Source organism: Callithrix jacchus, chromosome 8 (genome assembly GCF_049354715.1).
Source record: "Callithrix jacchus isolate 240 chromosome 8, calJac240_pri, whole genome shotgun sequence".
NCBI classification, from domain to species: Eukaryota; Metazoa; Chordata; class Mammalia; order Primates; family Cebidae; genus Callithrix; species Callithrix jacchus.
Window position 1 is genome coordinate 132,433,482 of NC_133509.1, and position 14,059 is coordinate 132,447,540.

Here is a 14,059-nt window from a genome sequence, read left to right on the forward strand (position 1 = left end):
ATCTATGTACTCTCTTATTTATTTGCTGAATTTTTTACTGTCTTCTCCAAGCCTCAGTTTCTGCAGCTCTGGGTTGGGCCTAATGCTGGCATCATTCTTGTAGCATTCCTTGATGTTAAGAGATACTTCTAAGGATAATATACACAATCTTTGCACAGTGGGTGGTACTGAATGAACATGCATTGGTTCACTGCCTGGAGCAGTATTTAACAAATAAAGTGTTCAATAAGTATTTGTTGAGTGAATGAATAAATGTTGACCATTGCTATTGTTGCAATTGTTGTCCATCCTGGGTCCCAAGGTGACTTTTATCATATGGTTTGATAATTGTTATGATATAAACAAGCATAAGACCATCTATGGAGGAAAAAATCACCTAAAAAGGAACTAAAGAAACGACTTCTGGGGAAGAAGGTACTTGGACTAGGGGTTGAACAATGAATAGCAAAAAACAAAAGTTGGAGTGCGGAGGGCTGAGAGAAGGGCGAGTGTGCTCCAGCATAAACAAAGGCACAGGGCTGGGACACAGCAGAGTATGTTCAGCAAACTACAAGTGTTGGATCTTAAATGCAGGACATGGGAAGCAACCGTCAGTGCAAGGAAAGAGAGTGGGTGACATGTTTCATTGTAGGCCATGCTGGGTTAGACTTAACCCAAAACAGTATGGGGAGCCACAGCAGGGTTTTGAGCAGAGTACAGAGTAATAGTATGGCTGGACTTATGTCTGAAGTCACCATCAACGTTCTCTTGTATCTTCTATTATTAGCATCCTGTCTTGCATTTGCAGACAATACCATTCCTCCAGTAGATCTGGTCTGGTGGGTCTGTCCTTGAGAGTAGCTAGACCTTCTCTAGCCAAGGTGTGGGTCTGAGCTAGAGCTAAGCCAATCAGGCTTGTCCATGGATGTTACATGTGAAGTAGAGTGATGCCATTATACATGAAATGGCTGGAGCTGATTCATCCTGGCAGAGGTGCTTGGGGACAGTCTGTGAGTTTCTGCTGCCTACATCCCCAAGAGAGCCCAGGAATTCCTATCAAAGCTGCAGTATCCCAGGTGCCTGCTGTCACAAAGACCTGCTGGGCTTACTGACAGTCTTGCTGAGATCCGCTGTCAGCCTCAGTCTCCTATCCTGCCTTCCAACCTTATGCTAGTGCATCTCATTGGTAGAGCAGGGCTGAAGTCAAATGACTAGAGACTGAGAAATGTAGTTTGTAGATTCAACCCTCTCTAATAAGTAAGAGAATATAGAAGGAAAACCGTGAAGCTGAGATCCAGCACGCAAATCTATGGCACAGCAGCCTTTATGACTCTCTCTCTTATGGAGGTATTTTATGCAGGTTTGCACTAGAAGACTTATCGTGTTAATCATATACAAAGGCAGATGAGGCCAAAGCCAATGAGGGCCAGAATGGAATGATCAGAACTAGTCAGGCAACTGTCACTGGAATGTGAATCCCCTGAGTGCAATGATTCTTTTTCTGATTTATTCCTTTAACCTGACTCCTGATCTTCTAAAATAAGTCTTCAATCAATATTTGTTGACCACCTGACTGATTAATGGGAATCTTTTGATTGATGATGGCTACAAGTGAAAGTTGAAAAATCTTCCCACTGGCAATTCTCATATGTGATTCAAAGACCTTTGCAAACAGCAAATGTTCTTCGATGAGTGGCCACGATGTTCTGCAAGAGACAGAGACCTCAAGTCTCATAAACCATGTGCTGTGTGTGGATTCCATAAGCATTCATTAAGACTGGTCACTGAAACAAAAAAGATCCCGACATATTTAAAGGCTCATTCACAATAAAAAATAAAATTCAAGATAGTTATATTTGGTCATCAGGCAGCTTTTCTCTATATAATGATGCGGGAACCCAAGAACATTCTGTTCTGTGACTCTGAACTCCCCTACTATCTTGCTTCCTTCAAATGCATTGAGTTTCAAGAAAGGGAACAAGAGTATGAAGTAGACCTACCGCTTTTTAGAAGACTTGGCAAAAGTGACACTCATTACTTGGGCCCGTCCCATTGGCAAGAAGTGGCCATGTGGCCCGGGAGACCTGAAAGTGTGAAATAGCCGTGTGAGGTGTATGCAGAGGAAGAAAAGGGGGCTGACTTCTGGGGAAGACCTGCCACTGCTGCACAGCGTGCCTGTGCATAGGTATGTGTGTCTGTGTGTGGTGTAGTATTTTTTCTAACATATTTGATTCAGTACTGCAAAAAGAGCAAACACCGTTTAAAAATTACTTCGATGATAATTGTTTAATTTACTCAAGTTTCACAAGAGCTCATGGTTGCTGCTGCTTTAGTGTTTTTCTATTTATTTTTTTCTACTTATTTGTTTATTCCTGGAGAGGGAAGGAAAATACATATTTGGGGGTCTACCGTGTCCCTAAATCTTACTCAGTAAGCCGTACATATTATTTCATTGGCTCCACATGATAACTTTGTGAGTTAGGTTCTGTCACTCATCTTTCATAGATAAAAGCACCAAGGGTCACAGAAGTTAAGTGACTTTCCCAAAGTCTCAGGGCTGGGAAATTGCAAAGGCATAATTTGGACAGAAGTTTGCCCCCTATTCATGCGGGCCACCTGCCTGCCAATGGGAGTAGGAAAGGCATTCACCAGCAGAAAGTCAGCAAGAGCTCTGAGGAGCAAGGACATGAGGAGGTATTCCCACACACGGTGGCACTGGTTTTCATACTGAATATTTAGGAGCATCTCCATTCTCACAAAGAAATGTGTTCATTCACAGTTTCCTAAAACACGGTATTTCTAGTTTATCTTTTATGTTTTCTACCATTGATAGTGACACAGACAAAGGGAATTATATTCTATTATAAGAAAACAAAAGAATAAACAGGGCACCACACAGTGATAGTCAGAAGCCTACACCAAACCCCACTGAAGGGAGATGACAGGTGTCTGTGGCCATGCCTAATGGGGAGTGAGTGTCTAGGAGGTGTGAAAGGTTCCACCCCTGACAGCTCTAGCCACTGTGGCTAGAAACAGAAATGGAGCCCACTGTTGCCTCATTTTCCAACTTTTGAGAGAAGCTGAGACCACAGAGGTAGAATTCCTATTTTAAATATTAGATCAAATGAAAAAATAATAAGGTTGAACAAGTCACAGTCACAGAATGAATTCAGCACCTGGGACAGCAGGGTTATGACCTCTGCTTTAGCTGACACTTTCAGACTGCGGGTCCACAAGGCAGGAATTACTCACCCGCCATCCCAGCCTCTCCTCTTTGTGTTACAGACAAAGCTGCAGCACTGCCAAGGACATGGATCTCTCAAGCTCTTGTTTGGCACATTGCAGGAAGTAAGGGGCACGCCTAACCACCACGCTCAGCCAAGCCAAAGCACAAAGGCAGTGACACTCTCTCTGGACCCTGGGGAAAAACACAGCCATCCCAGGCAGAAGATGCAAGCATTCCTGTTGCAGTGCAATTAGGAGCAGCAAAGAGACTCAGACATGTGTCCCTTCTGTGTTGGCAACTGATATGACAGAACTACATGAGGTGCAAAATGCAGGCTTCGTGTGTGTGTGTGTGTGAGTGTGTGTGTGTGTGTGTGCGTGCGTACACTCGGTGCTATATACTGCAGCCCAAGTTTTGGAGTGATTTCTAATGAAGCTGATGAGATGGGATATTGTGTCTTTTAAAAAAATGTAACCAACAACAAACTTTGCTTGGTGTAATTTTAGCAAGGACGTGAGTTTGCCAAGGTGCAGTATGTTATTGTTGAGCTACTGTTTTGACAAAATAGTACGTATGTGTGGTTGTGTCTGTGAGTATAAAGGAGGCAAGTAAAAAGAAAAGAAAAACCAATACGCTCTTTTTAGGGAAGTGAATGCAATAACAGAGAGACAAGAAATTTAGATTAGAAAGCTGTTAAGGTTCACTGTTGTCTCAGGTCTTCTTGGAAGCTGTTTGTCCGTAAAGAGGCACCCAAATACTCGTTAATTTTTAAAACATTTTTCCAGCAAGTGGCTCTGGAGTTTACCCTGTGCTACACACAGTAGTATCCCAGGCCATTCCAAGATGTGTAGGATACATTTCTTCTGCCCCATGGTCTACAGGAGACAATCATGTGGATCTGCAGAGGACAGCCCCACCATTCCATAAATCACCAGAATGGCCATTATTTTATTATTATTATTATTATTATTATGATTTTTGAGTCGGAGTTTCATTGTTGTTACCCAGGCTGGAGTGCAATGGCATGATCTCGGCTCACTGCAGCCTCTGCCTTCTGGGTTCAAGCAATTCTCTTGCCTCAGCCTCCCGAGTAGCTGGGACTACTGGGGCTCACCACCACCCCCAGCTAATTTTTGTATTTTTAGTAGAGACGGGGTTTCACCTTGTTGACCAGGATGGTCTCGATCTCTTGACCTCGTGATCCACCCGCCTCGGCCTCCCAAAGTGCTGAGATTACAGGCTTGAGCCACTGCGCCTGGACTTTATTATTACTATTAATGCAAAGCTCTGCTGGTGGTGACTGGCGTGTAGCAGCATCCTCGATAAATTAATAGGCTCTGGGCAAGGCGTTTAGCACTAGTATTTCCTATTCTCATAACAATCTCAGATTAGATCATCTTATAAAGGAGGCAACACTCAGAGGGAGGCACTTCTGCAGTGATTAATAGATCGAGGTTTGGTTCAGCCTGTGACTAGCTCAATGACCTTGGTCACTTTACTTAATCCTGTTCTTCTCGAGTGTGTTTGTCTATGATTTATGGATTATAATAATGCTATTGTATTAGTTTTGGTGCATAACAAACCATCACAAAATCCAGCAGCTTAGTACCATGCATGCATCTGTGACTCAGCGGGGGCATGTCTGATCTAGGCTGGGCTCTGCCAAGGGTTCTGATTTCAGGGGGCAGCAGCTCTGGGTCTTACTCACACTGCCAGTCTCTGGGTTGGATGAGTGGCTCTGCTCCATGCGTTCTGCAGTTTTGTGTGGCAAATGGGCTTGCTAAGCCATAGTCTACTCATGGCAATGGCAGCAGTGCAAAAGGGCAGGCTCCATCTCAAGCACTTTTGAAGTCTCTGATGACATCACAATGGTGGCGGCCCATTGGTCAAACCAAGTCACATGACCAAGCCTAAGGTCATTCAGGAGAGAATTAGGCTCTACTCCCTAAACACAAAGTGGGGGAAAGCATATATGTTTCTGAGCAATAATATAATCTACTAAGCTATATTTCCCTCAGAGATGTTTTGAGAATTTTCTCTAAAGAGTGATATAACATGCTTAATAAAAGCTTAGGATACAGTGAGGGATCAATGAAGCTAATTTGTTATTAGTAAGAATTTTCTTTATGTAACAGATGAACCAATTGAGGCAAATGTTAGGTAACTTGTCTGGGATCACACGTGGTAAGTGAAGAACCATGATTTGAAATTATGTTGTCCAAATTCCCATTCATTTTGATAGAAACCTATGGACTGTCAAGAACTGTAGGATAGATTCTAAGGACCCAATAAAGGTAGGGTAAGCATGCTAAATATACAAGTTGGCTCTAATTAGGAAGGCAGATTTTGTGTCTTACAAGTTCAGAGACCAAACCTAGGTGAATAAAGACCAACTCTAGAGTAAGAAAATAAATCGCTATGGCAACTGTGCATTGAGACCCCTGTGTACCAGGTCCAAGATGAGGAGACCAGGGGCCTGGGTCCTCAGGTGAGAGCTAGTGATTGTTCCTTTGCTGTGCCTGCTCTGAGACTCTGCAGCCTGACCCGCACACTGGCCTGGGGAGCATGTGCCAGCGGCTGGGGCTCTCCCTTCTCTTTTCAGCCAGTGAGTGGGAAGGAAGAGATTTCCTCTAGAACCCTTCAATTGCTAACATTTATTTTCCTTCTCTGATCTTTCTTTTTCTCCCTTAAGGATCTTGAGTTTATAAGTATTAAATTTTTTAGAACTCTCTGAAAATACTACATTAAATGCTGAAAAGGCTGATGGGTTCCCTGGGCACTTGGTGCTAATTTCTAGCATGCCCCTTGTACGTTGGCTTAAATGACTTGCTTATATGTTGGAGTCCACTTCCTGCCTTCTTCTCACTCTGTGCCCTCATTTCCTAGATGGTGAGCCTGTTGTAATATTGTACCCAGCACATGCCTTAACCAGGTCACCCATTCAAAACTGGTGAGTGAATGAATGATGGATGAAAAAATGTGATGAACGAATAAGTGAGTCAACCAGTTATACATAAATGGATATGTGAATAAAGGAGTAGATGGGTGAATGGGTGGGGGCTGGAATTTGAGGGGAACATAAGAGAGTGGATGACCCTTAAACCCCAATTACAATTAGTTGTCAACTACTGTATTCTTCTGTTCTCATGTGGCTAATGAAGACATATCTGAGACTGGATAATTTATAAAGGAAAGAGGTTTAATGGACTCACAGTTCTGCATGGCTGGGGAGGCTTCACAGTTATGGTGGAAAGCAAAGGAGAAACAAAGGCACATCTTACATGGTGGCAGGCAAGAGACTGTGTGCAGGGGAACTTCCCTTTATAAAACCATCAGATCTCATAAGACTTATTCACTATCATGAGAGCAGCATGGGAAAAGATTTGCCCCATGATTCAATTACCCCCCAACAGGTCCCTCCCATGATTCTTGGAAGTTATAGGAGCTAAAATTCAAGATTTGGGTGGAGACACAACCAATCCATATCAACTACCAAGCACATCTTGGACAAAAAGATCTGGTTAATTACATTCATTGTATCAACTTTAGCTCAGAACCTGGAGGAGGGAGGGGTTTTGCTTTTGTGTCAGTAGGGTTGTCTTGGTAGTACAGTTTTGATAGAGACTATAAAATTGGAGACAAACTCCTGGCCTCTAATGGACTCCTGGGTAAGTTGCTAATACAGCAAGGCAGAGAATTGAAGCATGATATCTGACCTCATTCAGCTACAGTCTCTTGTTTACCTGTCAGGAAAGCAAATGGGAACCTGTGATCTGTGTATTTAGTGGGTGTTCTTGAGGGAGATGTTGTTGAGGGGGCAGGGCATAAATTGTCATACAATTCTAATGGAACCTTTCAGACCACTCTGCACTTCTGAGTCAACAGTGACCTCCAATGGCAGGACATGGCAGTGATACACAGGGACCCCTGGATGGTGACTCCTGGGAGGCACCCAACATGAACTTACTCACTCTCTAGATTGGCTGCCACCTGAAGGACCTCTTTCTCCTCTTACTTCCAGTGGAACTCTTGCTTGTAGCTCTCTCTTGATTTTAGGCTACCTTAGACTCTCACTGACCCTAGACTCTCATTGACCTTGGTGTAGGCTACAGACAACTGGAGTGTAATCTCTGTGTTAACTCATCTCTAGCTCACCTGAGGTGCTATTTTAACTTATTATGGGATAATGCTGATAATAAGTCATTTCCAGCTATGCTGGTTCTTCCCAGTGCCCAATTAGCACCTTTGTCAGAAACAGTGATGAGAAGCTAGAGAGAGGAGAGACCACTAGAGTGGACTCTTTAATGGTTCTGGAGACACATATTAGAAGAGATGGCATCAGAGCTGGGCTGTTATAAGTAAAGAAAACTTCAGAATGCATGGATGGAGAGAGAAGAGGTTTATGGCAGAGGGTGGAACCCATGAGCAACATATAAACTAAAAGAAACCAGATGGCTTGGGTTATGAGATCTTGAGAAGGCTGATGTGGTTAAGTTGGTTCATTCCCTGGACATGAATGAAAAGTCCAGAAATTATTTTCAAAAGCATCCACTTGCATTTCATTTCCAAGTGGTCTTTTGAATGCCCAACAGGATTTGCTAGGTTTTGTGAACCCAGCCAAGCTCCATCAAGCAGCAAAGGACTTGAGTATCATATAACATAGCCTAGTGGAGTCTTCACAGTTCTTCTCATGGCCACTGACATGTCCTCAGCCTACAACTTCATTCACCCATTCCTTGTGTCTAGGGGTTCCAACCTTATGTAGGAATATCTTCAACATGATCTGCTTCTCATTCCATCTCTATAGTTGGATGTGGTCTTCTCTTCCTGGAGGATGAAAGATTAGCTGTTCACATTTACTTTCTCCAGGGCCTTTTAACTAGTTACCTGGCTTAATCTACCTTTGTAATGTCCCTGATTTCTGGGAAAAGGGATAGCAACTTTAGTCATAAGACATTCTAAGGACATAACTCTATCTGTGTAAAGTATTTCTAACATGTAGAGGTTAAATAAATATTCTTCTTGTAAGTCCTCAAGTCCTCGTGTCTACACTGATAGTTAATGTGAGAGGGCCATAAAAATAGGACTAGAAAAGTAAGTAGAGGCTATTGCTCAATTGCTAATGATAGGAACACACAAACTTTTCTGAGATCTGGACTCAGTAAACAGCATATCACATGGCATTCTAGAAGATTTTCTTCAAATGATAGTCTGAGCATTTTCACATGGCATCATGCATTCTCAAAGTCAAAACCTAGTCCTGACTTTGAGTTTTATCTTCTTCCTATCTCTCTTCACCATTTCATTCTCACTTGAGCCACATGGAGATATTTATCATTCCTTAAACATGCTGAGACCTTGCATAACTTGAACCTTTGTGATATTCTTCTTGCAGCCTGATGTGTTCTTATTCGCCATCCCCATATGGCAAATCTATTAGACCAAGCTCCAAAAGCTCATTTAATATTTACACTCACTTTTAATATTTGGGCCATGGCAATGATCTGAGAGTATTTTATTTTGTGATATATGCCTGCCTTACTCACCAGTTTATGAGAAGCTTGAGAGCCAGAACCCACTTTGCAGGTCCTCAGTAAATGCTTACTGGAGGAAAGAATGAACGTGCATATGAATCAATGAATGCCTAGGTGAAGCAGTCAACTAATATTGAAATGAGTAGATGAAGAAGTCAATAAACAGAGAACAAAGGAGTAAATCAACACATGAGAAGTTGAGCACAGCAATCAAGAGAACAAGTGAATATGTGAATTAGTTAGAGAGAGAGAGGATGAATATATTGAGAATGGAGGGGAGAGCCTCCTGGATATTCCAAAGAGGTTGGGGAATTCCTTTTTACATAGAAGGAAATATGGGACTGCATCAGGCTATCCTTGTGTGACTATCCCAACTGGTTCCTTCCTCCCTCATCAAATGACTAAGCCGAATATAAAAACCAGAATACCATGCTGACTAAGGTGAATGATTTGGAGTAATAATAAAAATGTGATGTAAAAATTGTTCCTATTAGATGGAGGAGTGGATGATACTAATTTTCTACCTTCCGTTATTCTTCTCACAGGAGCTCATTAAAATAGCCATCCCAGATTCACCAATTTTCTCCTAAGAAGACAACAATCTGGAAATTAGCTCCCAAGTTGGGAGCTAGAACTGAGAGGTTCCTTAAAGATTTTTGTGATGGTGGCCCCAGGACTGCTCTCCTGGTTTTGTGAGAGGCTTTGGACAGTGTCTATCAAATAGGAATAATTCTACAGTGAGTTTGGAATCATCCTGTTTGCACGTGCATCCCCGCCCCCAGCCCCTGTCAAGGAAAACAACACTTACTTTCAAGTATGGGAGACCCTGGCAACCCCAAATCTCATGTGCTTTTCATATTACAAAATACAATTAAAATCTTCTTGCATTGTAAAATAACCTCCCAATAGTCCTGCAAAGTTTTAATTCATTCCAGTGTCTAGTCCAAAGTCCTGATTCTTATCTGAGACTCATCTTCTTCCACTATGAACCTATAAAATCAAAACAAGTTATTCAATTACAAGATACAATGGTAGTACAGGTATTGGGTAAACGTGCCTGTTGAAAATGGGAGAAATTGGCCAAAAGAAGGAGATAACAGGCCCCACACAAGTCCTAAACCCAGCAGGGCAGTCACTGAATCTTAAAGCTACAAAGAAATCTCCTTTGATTCCATGTCTGGAATCCAGGGAACACTCGTGCAAGGGAAACTCTGCCTCTGTGGCTTTTCAGGTTGCACCCCCTTTGGCTTCTCTTATGGGTTGGAGATGAGTGCCTGCAGCTTTTTCAGGCAGAAGATGCAAGCTTCCAGTTAATCTAATATTCTGGGGTCTGGAGGGCTGTGGTCCCCTTATCACAGCTCCATTAGATGGTGCTATGGTTAGGATTCTGTGTAGGAGCTCCAACCACATATTTTCCCTCTGCACTGCCTTAGTAGAGGCTCTCTGTGGTGGCTCTGCTCCTACAGCAGACTTCTGTCTGGGTCCCTGTAGGCTTAACACAATGTGGAAACTACCAGGGCTTATGGCTTTGGGCTCCAGAGTGGTGGCCCAAGCTGTACCTGAAACCCTTTGAGCTGAGGCTATAGCCGGAGCAGCTGACATGCAGGGATCAGTGTTCTGAGGTTGAGCAGGAGAGCATGTCTGGCCCCTGAAATCATTATATCCTCCTAGGCCTCTAGGCCTGTGATGGGAGAGACTGCCTAGATCTTTGAAATGCCTTTGAGACCTTTTCTTATGGTCTTGGCTATTAGCATTGGCTCTCTTTTAGTTATGTGAATCTCCTTAGCACATGGTTGTTCCACCACCTACTTGCATTTCTTCTCTTTCACAAGGCTGAGCTGAAAACTTTCCAAACTTTTGCACTCTGCTTCCCTTTTAAATGTAAGTTCCAACGTCAAGTCATTTTTCTGTTTCTGTATCTAACCGTAGTTCCTTAGAAGCAGCTAGGTTGCATCTTGAATGTTTTGTTGCTTAGAAATTTCTTCTGCCAGATGCCTTGTTATCACTCTTAAATTCAAACTTTCACAGACTATGAAAGCATGGATACAATTCAGCCAAGTTCTTTGTTAAAGTGAAACAGGAGTGACTTTACTCCAATTCCCAATAACTTTCTGATTTTCATTTGAAAGTTCATCAACCTGGCCTTCACTGTCCAAATCTCTATCAGCATTTTGGTTGTAACCAATTAACAAGTCTCTAAGAAGTTCCAAATGTCCTCTCATCTTTCTATCTTCTTCTGAGCCCCACAATCTCTTCCAACCTCTGCCCATTAATCAGTTCCAAAGCTGTCTTTATATTTTCAGGTATCTTTATAACAATACCCTACTTTTCAGTACCAGTTTTCTGTTTAGACCATTCTTGCATTGCTATAAAAAGTGTTTGACTTGGTGATTTATAAGGAATAGAGGTTTCTTTGGCAAGAAGTTCTACAGGCTATACAAGCATGGCACCAACATTTGCTCAGCTTCTGGTGAGGGCCTTAGGAAGCTTACAGTTGTGGCAGAAGCAAAGGGGGAAGACTGCATATCAAATGGTAAGAAAGCAAGCAAGAGAGAGAAGTAGGAGAGGTTCCAGAATTTTAAACATCAATGTCTCACATGAACTACCCGAACCAGAACATATTTATCACCAAGGGGATGGTGCTAAACCATTTATGAAGGATTTGCCCCCATGAACCAATTACCTCCAACCAGACCCCACTTCCAACATTAGGAATCACACTTCAACCTGCGATTTGGAGGGGAAACTATATTACCACCCTTTTCCCTTAAGATCACCTGCTCACACCATTTGTGTTTTCTCAATAGACTGAAGTGAGGATCTAATTGCTTTAAACTACTTGGAATTGCTAGAGAGTGATGTCTTTAATTTAAGTGAGGCTGACTTTATAGATAGTTTGGAAGGATGACCCTGACAACAGAGTGGGGGTAGGAACAGATGGGAGGAATGGAGTGCAGATTGAGGATGATGGCAGTGATCACAGGTGGGATGATGAGGATCTGGGTAAAAGCTATCATAGAAGCTGCATCAGTGCTTATGCATGGGCAGGAATTGGATAGGACTTACTGACCAGTTGGATCTGGGAAGTGTGGGAAGGAGGAAGGAAAAGTTTAACAGATGATGGCATTACTATTCACCACCCATCCCACCCAGGCTTGTGTAGGAAGGAGAATAACATCAGCATCCATAGGAAATGTGAGCTCTTCTGTCAATTTCACTAACTAAATGTTTTTGCAATTTCCAATATTAGACTGTCCTAAGTCAGCCTGTAGTTCTCCTTCTAAGGCTTCTAAAGAAAGAGTCAAGTGTTTTCTAATCTTTATATCTTTAATTATCTTATATTCACCTAGAAGCTCTTGATTAGCTGTTATAGTAAAATGGAAATATATGAAATTATTGCTGAAACTAGAGAACTCTTGGAGGAGTGGTTTGTTAAGAATACAGGCTATGTTTCAACATCAGGGTACACAAGTAGTAGAAAAAATGTCCTCCATTAACGTTTTACAATTGTCACCTCTATATCATATAAAAAGGTTTATGGATTCCCACAGAATAGTAATTATAGGTTTAGTGCTTCTTTAGTAATGCAGTTAAATTTGTCTGAATTTACTGGGAATCCTGTGTTTGGGAATTGAAGTGAGCTGGCTTTGGATGTCAGCTTTGCCTCTTTCGAATTGGGTGACACATGCCAGCTGCTTCGGCTTTCACAGTTTTAGTCTTCTTATCTATCAAATGGGAAAAAATATAATCAGTTACCTCCCTAGGCTGCTGTGAGCATTGAATGAGGTCATGGGTATAAATATATATCCTAGGACCTGAGACATGGGAAGGAATGAATCAGTGCCTAGTTGTAGAAGTTACCAAGGAAGGCCCTTTTATGCATAACTTTCTTATAACTAAATAAAAATAAAAATAAAAATGACAAGAAGTTTTGTGGATTTGAGAACGTCATTGTAAAGATTTCTTTTTCCTCTCATTTTTGGGCATCAAATCTATCACCAATTCAGAAACCCGACCATAATATTTTTTGTTAACATCAATTTTATACCATCAATTAAAAAATAAAGATAGATCTGTTTATACTTTGAAGACATACTATGGGTATATGAAGACAGGATCACTGAACCTTGCCTCTAATGCAAAATTTAATTCGGATTTAGATTTTATATATCTCCAATTATCCAGTTAATATTACATGCATATTCAAAGTCTGGGTTTCATCTCATCTGGAGGTACACTTTCCAGGCCCACCCTTTATCTACATACCTACAGCAATACAAGTAAAATTGATTCGTAAGCCCCCCGAATCAGAATAAAATCACAGTCCTGTGTGTTTTCATCATCCAAACAGCTTTTTTCTCTCTATTCAGAGATAGAGACAACCTAATCGCATTTTTCAGCATTTCCACCATGAATTTTGTTATAAAAAATAGTTTAAATTTAGAAACGGCCAAAACTTCCCACTTGCATGTCAGCCCAGAGTAAGACAACTTTAGAAGAGTATTTAATCATACACATAGTTGAAGGGTAAAATATCCAGTTGGAAATCTTCATTGTTAAGCCCACAGTATTTACTAATATTTAAATACTTATATTGCATGGCACTTTTTTCCCCCTAAGTTGCGTGGCAATGGGTACTCACCACTGATCTTTCCTTCTCATAGATGTTTTCCTTCTGAATTAGCACTTCACAGGGATAAATGTAGCACTCCTTTTGCCTTTCATTCATTTTTAATCTCTTATTAGTATGAAAGATAATGTGGAGCATGTTCCGTGGACCAGGCGCTATGCTAAGCAATTTACATGTATTACTGTAGGTAATTCTGTAATCTGACAACATCCCTGGGATGTAGGAACCATTATTACCTGTTTGAGAGGAGGAAACTGTAGCTCAGAAAAGTGAAGAAATTTATCCAGAGGAACTCAGGTTAGAAGCAGAAGTATGCACAGGTCATAGTCAAGTGTGGATAATGGAAGCCATTTTAAAATCCAGATTAAATTTGAATTTTGCATTAGAGGCAAGGTTAGACAGTGACTCGGTTCTTCTGGTTACAAACAAGCTGACAATGGCAGAGACTGGCTGTGAAAGCCCAACTACTGACAGGGGCATAGATAAGAAGAAGGGAGGATAAAGATAAAAAGGAGGTTTATGGCAAACCATTACCATGGTAAGGTAGGCTCCATCATTCCTACTTCTCGTTGTTCACATTCTTCAATTATTTCCTTCCCTAGAGTGTGTATGGGAGGGGATCCACATTCAGAAGGAGTCACTTGGTTAGAAACAAGTCATAAAATTTGACCTGCATTTAACCAAAAGTAA

General features: G+C 41.6%; 1 long non-coding RNA gene across 1 annotated transcript; it reads right to left on the minus strand.

The window, feature by feature from the left end:
* Positions 1-1,480: 1,480 nt before the first annotated feature.
* LOC118145132 (uncharacterized) lies at positions 1,481-5,022 on the minus strand. Its single transcript, XR_004730304.3, has 3 exons — positions 4,914-5,022; positions 1,980-2,063; positions 1,481-1,763 (listed from the first exon to the last, which is right to left on the minus strand). It is a non-coding gene; the product is annotated as an uncharacterized LOC118145132 (long non-coding RNA).
* Positions 5,023-14,059: the final 9,037 nt, after the last annotated feature.